General features: G+C 51.4%; 1 protein-coding gene across 9 annotated transcripts in view; it reads right to left on the reverse strand.

Annotated features, from left to right (window-relative positions):
• Positions 1-12,528, reverse strand: part of STX3 (syntaxin 3) — a 34,833-nt gene that overhangs the window by 15,929 nt on the left and 6,376 nt on the right. The gene's annotated exons all lie outside the window — the stretch shown is intronic.

The following is a 12,528-nucleotide window of genomic DNA, read 5'->3' on the forward strand; positions in this document are numbered from 1 at the left end:
ACTTCATTGGAGTTGCTCCTGATTTACCCTGGTGGGACTGCGATCCGAATCCAAGCCCAGCAGCCCCAGCCACACTTGGGAACCCAGGAGTCCAGAAGCTTTGTGGAAACTGTTGCTGCTGCTAATGAGGACATGGTGAAGAGGCACCAGGAATTTGGGGTGAGAAGGTAAAGAGAGAGTGGGGGAAGTAGGAGACTTATTGTGGGTAGCCAGTAAAAAGGCAGAGTTCATAGTGGAGGGGTCTGGCCCCTATTTTAAATTTCACCTGGGGGGGAGTGGCCCTCACCACGCACCCCTCCCAATCAGAGCAGAAATAGGATTATTTTATAGTTAAGACGCTGTTCACTCCCAGCCCACAGCAATGACGCAGCAGCACTTGACATCACCACAGCTTCAGTTAAATCAGGGGAGAGCAAACTTTTTGGCCCAAGGGCCACATCGGTGTGTGAAATTGTATGGAGGACCGGGTAGGGAAGGCTGTGCCCCCCAAACAGCCTGGCCTCCGCCCCCTATCATTTTCCACCCCCCGACTGCCCCCCTCAGAACCCACCACCCATCCAACCCCCACTGTTCCCTGTCCTCTGACTGCCCTGACCCCTATCCAAGCACACTGGCCTTATGATACTCTCTGAAGGTCAACAAACTCAGGCTGTTTTGGGTAAGCAAATATCCAGTGTCAAAAATCCTCTGCTGAAAAGGTCTGGCTTTCCTATGTCCTGCTGCTTCCACAGCTGGCCATGCGGCTTCCAATTACATTTCCACCAGGGAAAATCCAGGGTAACGCCAATGAAATCAATGCAGTTATTCCAAACTCACTCTGATGTTAGTGAGGACAGAATCTGGCTCTTCCATTCAGATCCATTGGCCTATTACACCCACTGTGCACTAGTGTAAACAGCTACGCAACATGCACCAATGCCTGATGTGGGGCAATGCATGATGGGATAACCCATCCCACCCCAGGACCTGCCTCAAGTACCCTTTACATGCATATCTAGGTACCATCAGCAGAAACAGCCCTCTGATCTCAGCTGCTGACACAATGCATCAGCAGAGGAGCTCTCTCACTCACCCAGGATCCACAGCATACAGGGTTGGAGATGAAAGTCAACCCCTTGAATTGCACCTGGAGGCAAGTCAAAAAAAAAAGCTAGCATCTTCTACACGGGGCAGGGGATACACCCTGTACCATCTGCATTGCTCATTAAATGAGCAGCTGCCTTCTGCCCTAGCTGAAGCTCACATACGGCCTCCAAAGACAGCCCCAGGTTGTGCTCAGTGCAGTGATCAGACAGAGGTTCCCAAGGCATCACTGACTGCAGGGAGCTCCACATCAGAGAGGACACTTTGCAGAATCCTAGCCAAATGCAGAGGTTGAAGGTACTCCTGCCACCTGAGACTCCATAAGATGTGGATCTCACTTGCAGAACAGTGCAGTTCTCTAGATGGTTCCTTTCACCAGCAACAAGCTTCACTTTCATCTTGCCCAGACTAAGCGTTAGCCATCTCAGCCAGGAACCGGGAAGTTAGAGCCAACATGATTTGAGTCTGCTGAGATGCAGAGGAGAGTCATCAGCACAATGACAGCACAGCAACCTAAGAAATGTAGTACTTCTTCCTAGCAGCCTCTCTCAATGTGTCGAGCAAGAGGAACCACACGAGGGAGTCTTAGTATCACCCTCCAAGATCTCCCCAAGAGGAAGAAACAGAGCCATCAAAACAACTCCACCAATGCTGGCTGCAGTCTGTGTGGGAGGGAAGACCCCTTCGTGGTCAATGGCATCAAGGAAGCAGACAGCTCCACAGGAATCAACATGAAACTAGGGAAATACAACCTAGATGGAGCTACTATAATGTGGGTGCATAACTGGTTGAAAAAACATTCCCAGAAAGTAATTCAGTGGTTCGGTCAAGCTGGAAGGACATATCAAGTGGAGTCCTGCAGGGATAAGTTCTGGGTCTGGTTCTGTTCAATATTTTCATCAATGATTTAGATAATGGCAGAGGGAGTACACTCTATGTGGATGATACCAAGCTGGGAGGGGTTGCAAGTGCTTTGGAGGCTAGGATTAAAATTCAAAATGATCTGGACAAACTGGAGAAATGGTCTGAAGTAAATAGGATGAAATTCAATAAGGACAAATGCAAAGTACTCCACTTAGGAAGGAACAATCAGTTACACACACATAAAATGGGAAATGACTGCCTAGGAAGGAGTACTGCAGAAATGGATCTGGGGGTCATAGCGGATCACAAGCTAAATATGAGTCAACAATGTAACCCTGTTGCAAAAAAAGCAAACATCATTCTGGGATATATTAGCAGGAGTGTTGTAAGCAAAACACAAAAAGTAATTCTTCCGCTCTACTCCGTGCTAATACAGCCTCAGCTGGAATATTGTGTCTAGTTCTGGGTGCCACACTTCAGGAAAGTAGTGGACAAATTGGAGAAAGTCCAGAGAAGAGCAATAAAAATGTATAAAGATCTAGAAAACATGACCTACGAAGACATAACGGTTTTCAAGTACCTAAAAGGTTGCGTCAAGGAGGAGGGAGAAAAATTGTTCTTGATAATCTTCTGAGGACAGGACAAGAAGCAAAGGGCTTAAATTGCAGCAGGGGAGGTTTGGGTTGGACATTAGGAAAAAAATTCCCAACTGTCAGTGTGGTTAAGCACTAGAAAAAATTGCCTAGGGAGGTTGTAGAATCTCACTCATTGGAAATTTTTAAAAGACAGTTAGACAAACCCATCAGGGATGGTCTAGATAATACTTCAGGCCTGCACAACTCATAAAGCGGCGAGGGCCACACTACTCCAGAGAAAACAGCTGAGGGCTGAAACTCTCCGGCCCCGTGGAAACACTCCGCCCCAGCACCGCCCAGCCCTGCAGAAACAAACACTCCTTTCCCAGTGCCGCCCCACCAAAACAGCTGTGGGCCAAAAAGGAAGGTTGGGGGTGGGGAGGTGATACTTGATTTTAAATTAACCAGGGGCTCCCAGCTGAAGAGCTGGCTGGGAGCCCTGAGGGTCAAATTAAAGGGCCTGGGGCTCTGGCGTCTGCAGGAACCCAGAGCTTTGTGGAGCTGGGGCAGGGCTTTAAAGGGCCCAGAGCTCCTGCTGCTGAGGGGAGCCTGAGCCCATTAAATCCTAGCCCCAGCGCATCTGCTGGAGCCACCGCCATGATTCAAAGGGCTCTGGGCTGCCTGTGGCGGCGGGGAGCCCTGAGCCCTTTAAATCTCAGCCATGGCCGAGAATCTCTGTGGGGAGCCCAGAGCTTTTGAATCCCATCCGCAGCTGGCAGGGCCGGCTTTAGGAAGTGCGGGGCCCAATTCAAACATTTTCGGCGGGGCCCTGGCAGGGATGACTGAAAGAAAAAAAAAATGTAAAAAAAAAGCCTTTCATTTCTTAGCAACCAGTTCCCTATAAAAAGTTCTGCCACAGTATGTATTTTTTGTACCAACAGGGTTACCATACGTCTGTATTTTCCTCCTGGATGGCGATTTAAGACCCAAAAAGTCTAACATGTCCGGGAAAGTACAGATGTATGTTAACCCTACCTAAAGTTCTTTTTTAAAAAGATGTGTTTGAACTAGAAATGAGCTCTGCCACTCCCTGAGGGTGTGCTAGGGTGCACGTGTGGGTCCCAGCTGCTCCCTGCCCACCTCATTGAAGCAGATGTGCAGGGTTACTTCCCTGGGAACTACAGGGCATCAGTGGGGCTGGCTGGAGGTGGGGGGAGGTGGCTGGAGGTAGGGTCTGGCTGCAGGCTGGGCAAGGGGTGTGGGGCAGGCTGGAGACGGCGTGTGGGATGGGCTGGCTGGCTTCAGGCAGGGCCACGGGGGGTGCGGCATGGGTTGGCAGGGCTGGAGACAAAGGAGTGCAGGACTGGCTGGCTTCAGGCAGGGGGTGTGGCAAGGGTTGGCTGGAGCCAGGGAAGGGGGTGCAGGGCTGGCTGGAGACAGGGGTTGGTGCAGGGCTGAAGGCAAGGCAGGGGGTGAGGGGCTGGCTGGAGACAGGCTGGCTGTGGGCAGCGGGTGCAGGGCTGGCTGCAGACAGGAAATGGTGCAGGCAGGGCAGGAGGTACGGCAGGGGTTGGCTGCGGGCAACTGGTGCAGGTACAGGGGATACAGCCCCTCCTGTATGGTGAGTGCCCCCTCCTCCTGCCTTCCCCACCAGGGTAGCAGTAGCAACCCGTGGCTCAGGAGCTATTTAAAGGGCCTGGGGCTCCCCTGCTTCCACTGCCCCAGCCCTGTAAATAGCTGCAGGAGCCCTGGGGAAGTGGTGGGGCTCCAGGGGCTATTTAAAGGGCCAGGGCGGTAGAAGCGACGGGACCCCTGGACTTTTTAAATAGCCCCCAGAGCCCCACAGCCCTACTCCAGGGCTCCAGCAGTGGTGCTCTGGCAGCAATTTAAAGGGTCTGAGAGCCACAGGCCTTTTAAATTGCCCCCTGGGGAAGCTGGGCCACCCCGCTACAGCGCACTGGCTTTTGCTGGTACACCGTACTGTGGGCCTCTTAGGGGCGGGCTGATTCAGGGGAATTGGTTGAATGGGCCTAAAGCCGGCCCTGGCGGCTGAAATTTAAAGGGCTCTGGGATCTCTACGGCAGCCCAGAGCCCTTTGAATCCCAGCTGCGGCTGAGATTTAAAGAGCTCTGAGCTCCCCGCCGCTGTGGGCAGCCCAGAGCCCTACGAATCCCGGCCGCGGCTGAGAATTAAAGGGCTCTGGGCTCCACGCCAGTACGGGCAGCCCAGAGCCTTTTGAATCTCTGCCGCGGCTGAGATTTAAAGAGCTCTGAGCTCCCTGCGGCTGCGGGCAGCTCAGAGCCCTTTGAATCGCGGCTGCGGCTGGGATTTAAAGGACTCTGGGCTCCCTGCCGCTGCAGGCAGCCCAGAGCCTTTTGAATCCCGGAAACGGCTGAGATTTTAAGAGCTCCCCGCTGCTGCGGGCAGCCCAGAGTCCTATGAATCCCAGTCGCGACTGGGATTTAGAGAGCTCTGGGCTCCCTGCCGCTGCAGGCAGCGCAGAGCCTTTTGAATCCTGGCTGTGGCTGAGATTTAAAGAGCTCTGAGCTCCCTGCCACTGCGGGCAGCTCAAAGCCTTTTGAATCCCGCCACGGGCCACACAGTGAGTCTCTGCGGGCCGCATGTTGTGCAGGCCTGTAATACTTAGTTCTGCCATGAGTGCAGAGGACTGGACTAGATGACCTCTCGCGGTCCCTTCCAGTTCTATGAATGCCTCACTTCTGTCCATTGTCAAGGGACCAATCAGGGAAATCTGTGCTTGTCTCTGAGTGTCTCTAGGCCAACAAACCAGACCAAGAGGCTACAAAGCAATCTGAACCCTCCACCACATTACCATAGCAATTCTGGCAATTCTTCTCAATAGTCCCTTCTCCCCATACTCTCATTAAAAAAAAAAAAAAAAAAAAAAACCCTAAGATGGTAAAGGTGTTTTACTAAACAACAGCCTTGCTCCCTGTTTATGGAAATATGTCTCCATGTTCTCTTCCACAGAGGCACAGATGATCCGTACTATTAATGACTCCAGTAGATCCCCACTTGTTTTTGCTGCATGCAACAGAGACGGGTCCTTCTCACACGTCATAGGCTGCCACTCTGCCAGAGCCTCAGGAAGGAAAACTGGCTGGAATTCAACCAAACGTTATGCTTGTCTCCTGATGTGGCTGCGCTTCCACAGATCCATCCACTCAGAGCATTTCCTTGCACCAGAGGGCAGTAGCTGCTGTTGACTCCAGATCCAAAAGGAGGTGATTCAGATTTACCTGGATGTCAACCACTGGCTGGGGCCTGGGGGAAGGGGTGGGGTCAGTGAAGAAAGCTTTCTGAGCCTCCACCACAGCCAGAGCACAGGACTTGAGACTTCACAGTCCACCACAGCAGGATGACAACTCCCCTCCATTTGTCCCAGTCATCTGTATAACCAAAGTGGCCTGCAAGGATGGCACAAAGATGGGATCCTTAGCAGCCATCAGTCAGCGGTCAAGGATATCTGACCAGGCCATCCACAGAAGGAGCCACAGTATTAATCCTTGAGAGTTGCAGCAGTAGCAACCTAGCTCTATCACTGTAGTACCTGAGCCTTGCACAACCCCCTTGTATCTTCACTTTACAGATGTCGCACCGCACCTCCAGCCCCCTGAACAAGGGAAGATTGAGAGACGAATACGTACATGTTACCCGCACCAACTCTGCTACAGCCTTGGCTAACTAAGGTGAGTCTTTTGGCTCAGACACCAGAGGCACATGTGTGAAGATCCAGAGGACCCAGGTTCAATCCCCTCAGCTGATGCACCCCCTCCCCCCCCCCCCCCACACACAGAAGGGTGTGGTGTTACATACAGCTTGACTAGGAGATGTGCAAGGCACGGTGATGAGGGACAGGCTGTAAACATCTGAAGGATGTAAATGCCAGTGAAAGAGAGGAATCCCTACTCATGGGACCATAACTAGGTCTAAGGGGATGAAAGCAAGAAAAAGAACATTGGAGATGAACGTCAGAGAGCATCTCTGATGGGGGGCTGTGAAATTGATTCCTAAGGGGAACAATTGGAGCCCTGACTCTTGGGACATCTAAAATTAGACTGAGCCAAGCGCTAGGAAAGGTCGAGAAGGGCCCAGTGGATGCAGCCAGCTAAAATATGGCAGGAAGGGCATTTTCCAGCTGGAATGTCTCAGATTCTAGCAGTTTCTAGTCACTCTCAGCCTGGGGCTAGATAGGAGCCAGTGACCTAGAAGTAAGAGGCTCCTTCTCTCTCCCACATCCTGCAGCCCTAGAGCTCTGCGCTCCCTACAACTGCCAAGAGGTTTCAAACAAACCCTGCTCAGTTGCCGCCAAGAAAGTGAGAGATGCTGGGGCAAGGATGCTGCAGAGAGGGAGGGTTCCCAGCCCAGAGGAGGGGTCTTTGGAGGCTCAGCAGGCAAGGTCCCAGAGAGGGGTGTTCCCTGCATACTGGGAAAGGTTTGTTTAGCCATCTACATTCCTGATTAGCAGCAGAGCTAATCTCACATCTGGTTCCAGACACACAGCGAAGGTATTAACCGATTGCTGGCGGGGAGAGGGGGGCTGCCTGCTCAGGCGCACGCACAAACTGTCCCCCCATCATGTACCCCTATTGGCTTCGCCTGGAGCCCCTCAGCCTAGCTCTTCCTGCTTTAAAGGGACAGCGACTCCCCTCAGACAGGCTCTCCCGTGTGGGTGACCCTCCCACTGGATCTGAAAAGACAGCTGCTCCCCTAAGCCACACAGAGATTCACCCCAGACCCATGCACACCCCATAGCCAAGTGGTTCTGCCACTTCCCCCGTTTAAAGGCAAGAGACTCAATACCACCTGCCAACGCCCCCATACACCCGTCACCATCCCCAGCTCTCAGTTTAAGGGACAGATGACCATCCCCCTCCTTCCCACAGGGCCTGATGAAAGCCAGGACCAGATGGCTGGATTCCTGGTTTAATTGCATTACACCCTCCCAAGGCACTCTGCAGAGCCAGAGAAAGAAGGGGGGGGGGCAAGGGGGCTCTCCAGCCTGACACCATCTTGAGGAGCGGAGAGGAAAGGCAGGGGATATGCATGAGGAGAAAGAACCCAGCTGCTGGTTTGGGGCTGATCCTTGTGCAGAGTCACTCAGAACCATGAAACAGCCACTCCTCCCTAAGGGAGCAGGGCTTGGAGTCAGGATTCAGGGACATCTGCGGAGCTGGGGTGGGGTGGAAGGAAGAATGACTAGGCTAGCAGGGGGCTGCAGGCTGGGATTGAGGGGCACCAGCAGAGCTGGGCGGGGAGCCTGGGGCTAGGATAGCAGGGGGTTGGGACAGAGGGGCATTGACAGAGCTGTGCGTGGGGAGCAGGGTAGCCAGCAAAGCAACATACAGGGAGCCCAGAACTGGGATAGCAGCGTCTGCTGCAGGGCAGAGCTGAGGTGCATTTGCAACAGGTAACTGGGAATGCTGATAAATTCAGACAAGAGACAGCGACTGCAGTGCAGGCGGTCTGTGTTGCACCTAGCCCTGCCAATACAAAGAGAGAGAATGTGTGTGCGCTAATGTTTTATCGGGCCAATTCCTGTTGATGAGAGAGACAAGTTTCCCAGCTACACAGAGCTCTTCGAAAGCTTGTCTCTCTTACCAGCAGAAATTGGCCCCATAAAAGCTATTACCTCACCCACCTTGTCTCTCCAATATTCTGGGTCCCAGCCAGCTACAACAGCACTGCGTAATATGTAAAGAGACCATTTAAGCAGCTGCCTCAAAACAAGAAACATCTGTAGCTGTGTGAGTCCTGCACGCTGCTAAGAAGAGAGGGGGGCAGTTTTAACAGGAAATACAGCTGGAATTGCCATATCTCCCCAACACCTTCCTGCAGCTGCTGTTTTTGAGTCAGTCTGAGGTGACATCCCTTGAGGAGAAAGGTTGGCACCGACCTAAACTGAGTCACCCCAGGAGCTTATTGTTGTAACCCTCCTCCCTCCCCAGCCTTTCTCCTTGCTAACACCACTCATCAGGTCACAGTTACAGTTAGGCCCTGATCCCCACAAAGGACCCACATAGCTGACCTTAATCTAAAGGACTTACCTCTTTAACCTCCCAGCACCCCTGTGAGGTTTGTTCCAGATGCAGAACTGTAGCACAGAGTCCAAATGACTTGCCCAAGGTCTGGGAAAGCAGAGAACTGACCCTGGATCCCCCAGTTCCCACCCCAGACCATCCTTCCTCTCTTCTTTTAAGCCTTTGCAGAGTCCTAGGTGCAGATCCTCAATGGTATTTAAGCACTACCTCCCACTGAAATCAATGGGAGTTGGGCACCTAAATACCTATGAGGATCTAGATCTCCCCAACTTGAGTTCTGCTTGCCTAGATCCTATTGTAGGGCCCGGAGTATGATTTCAAATACTTATTGCCGTGACCATTTTTCTGTTTGTTCTGTAAAGCGCCCAGCACAGTAATGTGATGGAGGGAATTCTGGGGGAACCTCCTGTTAAAATCCTACCACCAGCAGAAGGGGAGGTTGAGATGACCTCAGTCTCTATGGCATCACTAGATCCTGCCCTCTACCTGTGTGTCCCCAGGGCTCACACAGACACTTGGGGAAAACACATTATTCTGCCTTTGGAACACACCAGATATCACCTTGTGCCAGCTATTTCCAGGACATTTTCTGGAGAAGGGTTGCTCCAAAGCCAGTACAAGGACTTCAGACCCTGAGTTATTCAGGTAAGACACTCAGGTTCCCCCCGCCCACCACCACCACACCCAAGGAACAAAGTAGAAACATTTCCAGAAAAACAAAAATGTAGCTTCATCCTTCCTTAGGTTTGTGTTGAAATGGGAACATTCCCCACTCCTTTACCCCTTCCTTCTGTAAGTACACGAACCCTGGTATGAGAGTGTCAAAGACTAAGATGTGATTTCCCCTTGTTAATTAAAATGCCAGAATCCTATAACATTGGCTTAGTGAAACCACTGAGGGCAGAACTTCACTACCCGCCGACTGATCTATCGGGGATCGATTTATCGTGTCTTGTCTATATGAGGATAAATTGATCCCCAAACGCACTTCCCATCGACTCCAGAACTCCAGCGAGCGAGAGGCAGAAGCGGAGCCGACGGGGGAGCGTCAGCGGTCGACTCGCCGCCGTCCTCACAACCAGGTAAGTCAACCTAAGATATGCCAACTTCAGCTACGTTAATAGAGTAGCTGATATTGCCTCTCTTAGGTTGATCCCCCACCAGTGTAGAGCAGGGCTGATAGGAAAAGATAAGTCATTGTCGCCCCTAGTGGCTATACCACACATGAAGTTAACACATCCACAAGTGCCAGCCAAGGGACTTACTCCTTCAGCTCTAGTGGAGGTTCATGCTTCTGCCACTCAGAGTCCCGGGTTCGATGCATGTTCTAGGCTCAAAGCAGGGTTGCCTACACCAGCACGCTTCTGGGTACCATAAAACCAAAAGAATAATGTTTGCTGCAGGACAGGACGGAAGAATTCAAGAGTAGATTTTAAAATAAAAAAACCCAGTCGATAGAGATGAGCAAGAAAGACATCTGGAGCCAGTACCAGCCATAGAGTGGATCGTGAAAACCTCAGGAGTGGCATCCAAGATGTATATTATGGTCATCGACAGGGAGTAGGAGGAGCTTAGTCACGTGTTACGTTGTGAAGGAAGAAAAATTGCAGCCATAAGTTGGGAGCTGAGTGGAGGATCTGAGACACGACAGAGTCCCCAGCACCAAGGACTAGGTCCACCTGCCAGCAGGGAAACCCAACCGAAGGCTGGACCATTCATTGGCCTCTTTGCAGCCACCCATTGGTGGCACCGTGGAGATCACTGGTGAAGGAAAGGATGGAGCGAGGGGATTACCCTGAGATCATGAAGTACTAAAACCCAATTGGTTTCCATGGGAGTTAGGCACCTAAATAGCTTTAAGGATCTGGCCCGAAGTTCTTAGTGTCCCCCACCAGGGCACAGCCAGTGGCCTCAGTTCCTACACCATCCCCACCACAACAACAGCTACCTACAGCTGGTAGAGCACCGGTGGTGATACACTAAGTTCCACATTCATCCCAGGGTGTTACCCCGAGGATGAGCTTAGCTCCCAAAAGTCCCTGCTCTGGGTTTCTCTCCAGTTATCCAACAGTTGGTGGGACTCTATGGCTGATCCTGTAGCCATTACAGAGACCCAAGGCCCACCATGAGCACGAAAAGCCTTCACTCCTCACTCTTCTCCTGGACTTTGTCAAGAGCTGCCAGGCAGCGGAGGTTGTCTCCTTGTGTTGTTCTCTCCGTGCCTCCACCTGACACGCCAACTGTCACAATCTCCAGCGATCCTTCTTCATTTAGAATCAAATACATGACTCATACAGAGTCTCCACAGGTAACAAACAGCACAGACTGCCAGCTGCTGCCCTCCCACCTTGCCCCACTCCCTTGGCCTGTTTAACAGTTTATTCTCACCCCAATTTTCTTACCCCTTCAGCCATCAAACCAGCAAGAACCTGACTCCATCTGTTGTAGGCATCACCCAAAACATTCTGCTTCTTTCTTGAATCTCCACAGCAGAAGGCAGGAAAGTGTACTACTGTATTTGTTATGCTGAGGACCTCGCTTAGCTGGGGTGGGGAATGGGATCAGAGCTGCTAACTGGTGTGCCATTGACCCTATTCTGCTGCCAGTTAATAGAGATTTTCCTTGCAATTAAGTGACTTTTGCAGTCTGAGGCTCTGGCTTCTGGCCTCTCTTTGCTATGGAGTTCCAAGTGTTATGGAAAGGCTACATTAAAGAGAGCTACAGATGTATATACAGATTGCCAACAGAAAGAGCCCACCTCTTGCACATAAGAATATACAGTATTGTTGTGCAAAGATAATTTTCCTAGACCATTGCTGACCTCCTCTCTTTGCATCCCTCCTCTGGCTCCCCCTTCTCTATCGCATCAAACTTAAGCTGCTTGTCTTCACTGCCAAGGCCTTTCACGGTCAATCCCCACCTGACCTCTCATCCCTCATTCGCTATCAAGCTGTTGAGGCTCACCTGTAATTGGCCCCTCGGGCCAGCTTCCACCACCCACATGTTATATTTTCAAACAGGCACCTCTGTGCTTTCTCCCAGACTGCCCCTTGTGTTTGGGACACGCTCCCCGTAAAACATCTCCACTTCTGCCTCATCGTCCCCAGTCAGATCCCTCTTCAAAACTCTCCTTTGCTGCGATGCCTATGAAAACCTGACAATGCTCAGACCAACATGCGCAGATCACTGCCCATCATGCTGACCAATACTGTCTCGTTGTTTTCTTGTACTTCCCGGTGTGTGCTAATCTGTATTCGTACAGTATCTAGCACAATGGGTCCTCTCCCAAGGACCATGGTAATACAGATAAGTAATAATAATAGCACGTTCAGTAAAGCTGGTGGGATGCACTGAAGCAGCTTCCCAATTATGCAGTGCTTAGCTCCAAGTGGACACTGCCCAGGAGCATGGACTAGCATCTCTCCCAGCACCATGCCTCTCTAAGAGTCTGTCCCCCTGCCCTCAGGGCTGATCCCCTCCCACGGCTGGAATACAATGCAGGAACAGAGTCCTCAAAGTTACAATAGGCTTGGTTGGTACCACTGTACTGAATGAGTGACTGGCTTAGCGAATCATTTCAGGCCATTAGAAATAAGACCAGAGACATGCTGGTAAAATTGTGCTCATCAGGATGTTAATTCTAGAGTCTCAACTCCCTAAAGGCTTCTCTACCTGGGAAATACCACAGATAAAATATTCATCCTCAGCCCTACCTCTTATCCAAACCTTTTCACCTGTAGGTTGCAAAGAAGGCAGGATCATTATCCCCATTTTACAGCTTGAAGAAGTGATTTGCTCAAGGTCACCCAGCTGGCCAGTGGCCAAGCTGGGACTAGAAACCAGGCCTACTGAGATGCAGTGCTCTGCTCACTAGGCCATGCTATCGCATAGTCACTCCCCGCATGAGCACTCTATTCAGGAACAGAATAGAGGGGTGCTATTCT

This window comes from Gopherus evgoodei, chromosome 4 (genome assembly GCF_007399415.2).
Source record: "Gopherus evgoodei ecotype Sinaloan lineage chromosome 4, rGopEvg1_v1.p, whole genome shotgun sequence".
NCBI classification, from domain to species: Eukaryota; Metazoa; Chordata; order Testudines; family Testudinidae; genus Gopherus; species Gopherus evgoodei.